The following is a 2,500-nucleotide window of genomic DNA, read 5'->3' as shown; positions in this document are numbered from 1 at the left end:
CTTGCCAGAAAATGCAAGTGGCCACTTTGCCGGGCCGACTCGCTTGCCCAAGCGGGAAACCATCAACCGAAGGCCCGGTAAGGCGGCCGAATCTGACCTCATAGACTTCCACACAACGGGACTTTTGACTTTCCCGGCCGCGGGTGGCCTCCACCCGGCCTCAGCCATCAGCCCTGCCTGCCTCCAGCCGCCTTCTGGTTAATGAGTTATCCAGCCTGGCACTTCGGTTGCGCCAGCGAGACCAAGTCTCGGCTTTGGTTAATGATTTGAGCCGAACCGACCTGCCCCCCGCCACCGCGGGCTGAAGTCGGGCAGGTCTGCCGATTTCCCGACTCCTTTCGGGGCCTAATCGGGTCGCGCGTGCCGCCTGGCGCGATCGGGGCCCATGCCCCGGCCTCTGCCAGGCCTCGGGCAGCCGCTTTTGAAGCCCGACCAAAAACCCGAAAAATGGGCAAAAAGGGAATAAATTCCCGCCCAAAAAGGGTGAATAGTCGGTTGGGCGGCAGCCCTGGTCGGTCTCTGCAGACCTGGAGGCTCGAGACGTTTGTTTGGAAAACTCACCAAGTCTCGATTCTGCCACCTCCTACCTCTGTGCAGATACCCCGCCAACCCCCAAGGACAGAAATGACAAGTGTCAAGTTGGCGGGGCGTCGGGCCACCTGCTGCCGGCCATGAGCATCCAAATCCCCGCAAAAGGGGCATTTTCATTTCTTCATCGGGACTTCCGACAATTGCCGAGGTTCAACTCATTAACGTTGTTCGCAGACACTTGCCAGAAAATGCAAGTGGCCACTTTGCCGGGCCGACTCGCTTGCCCAAGCGGGAAACCATCAACCGAAGGCCCGGTAAGGCGGCCGAATCTGACCTCATAGACTTCCACACAACGGGACTTTTGACTTTCCCGGCCGCGGGTGGCCTCCACCCGGCCTCAGCCATCAGCCCTGCCTGCCTCCAGCCGCCTTCTGGTTAATGAGTTATCCAGCCTGGCACTTCGGTTGCGCCAGCGAGACCAAGTCTCGGCTTTGGTTAATGATTTGAGCCGAACCGACCTGCCCCCCGCCCCCGCGGGCTGAAGTCGGGCAGGTCTGCCGATTTCCCGACTCCTTTCGGGGCCTAATCGGGTCGCGCGTGCCGCCTGGCGCGATCGGGGACCATGCCCCGGCCTCTGCCAGGCCTCGGGCAGCCGCTTTTGAAGCCCGACCAAAAACCCGAAAAATGGGCAAAAAGGGAATAAATTCCCGCCCAAAAAGGGTGAATAGTCGGTTGGGCGGCAGCCCTGGTCGGTCTCTGCAGACCTGGAGGCTCGAGACGTTTGTTTGGAAAACTCACCAAGTCTCGATTCTGCCACCTCCTACCTCTGTGCAGATACCCCGCCAACCCCCAAGGACAGAAATGACAAGTGTCAAGTTGGCGGGGCGTCGGGCCACCTGCTGCCGGCCATGAGCATCCAAATCCCCGCAAAAGGGGCATTTTCATTTCTTCATCGGGACTTCCGACAATTGCCGAGGTTCAACTCATTAACGTTGTTCGCAGACACTTGCCAGAAAATGCAAGTGGCCACTTTGCCGGGCCGACTCGCTTGCCCAAGCGGGAAACCATCAACCGAAGGCCCGGTAAGGCGGCCGAATCTGACCTCATAGACTTCCACACAACGGGACTTTTGACTTTCCCGGCCGCGGGTGGCCTCCACCCGGCCTCAGCCATCAGCCCTGCCTGCCTCCAGCCGCCTTCTGGTTAATGAGTTATCCAGCCTGGCACTTCGGTTGCGCCAGCGAGACCAAGTCTCGGCTTTGGTTATTGATTTGAGCCGAACCGACCTGCCCCCCGCCACCGCGGGCTGAACTCGGGCAGGTCTGCCGATTTCCCGACTCCTTTCGGGGCCTAATCGGGTCGCGCGAGCCGCCTGGCGCGATCGGGGCCCATGCCCCGGCCTCTGCCAGGCCTCGGGCAGCCGCTTTTGAAGCCCGACCAAAAACCCGAAAAATGGGCAAAAAGGGAATAAATTCCCGCCCAAAAAGGGTGAATAGTCGGTTGGGCGGCAGCCCTGGTCGGTCTCTGCAGACCTGGAGGCTCGAGACGTGACTTTGGAAAACTCACCAATTCTCGATCAGCCACCTCCTACCTCTGTGCAGGTACCCCGCCAACCCCCAAGGACAGAAATGACAAGTGTCAAGTTGGCGGGACGGATTTGACTTCGGTCGCCGAGCCCTGGAACTAATTTCCCGCAAACGGCTTCGGATTTAGCTCCATCCAGACTTCCGGGACGAAACTTGACAGGCCGTATCTCCGCACTCCCGGAGCGCAGCCGCACCGTTCCGGCACCCATCGACGCGGCTGGCCGAGCCCGAGCGAACGCACCCCACGGCGGACGGCTAGGCCTTTCCGATTTTTTCACCCTTTTTCCCGAAAAGATTCCAACTGGCAGGGACATTCGCCCGACGGCTTAAAGACATGCCCTTCTGCCACACTAACGTCCCCGCCTTCGTTTGGCTATGTTGGC

The sequence above is a fragment of the Pristiophorus japonicus genome, unplaced genomic scaffold, assembly GCF_044704955.1.
Source record: "Pristiophorus japonicus isolate sPriJap1 unplaced genomic scaffold, sPriJap1.hap1 HAP1_SCAFFOLD_1138, whole genome shotgun sequence".
In the NCBI taxonomy this organism is placed as follows: domain Eukaryota; kingdom Metazoa; phylum Chordata; class Chondrichthyes; family Pristiophoridae; genus Pristiophorus; species Pristiophorus japonicus.
Note: the sequence above shows the minus strand (reverse complement) of the source record.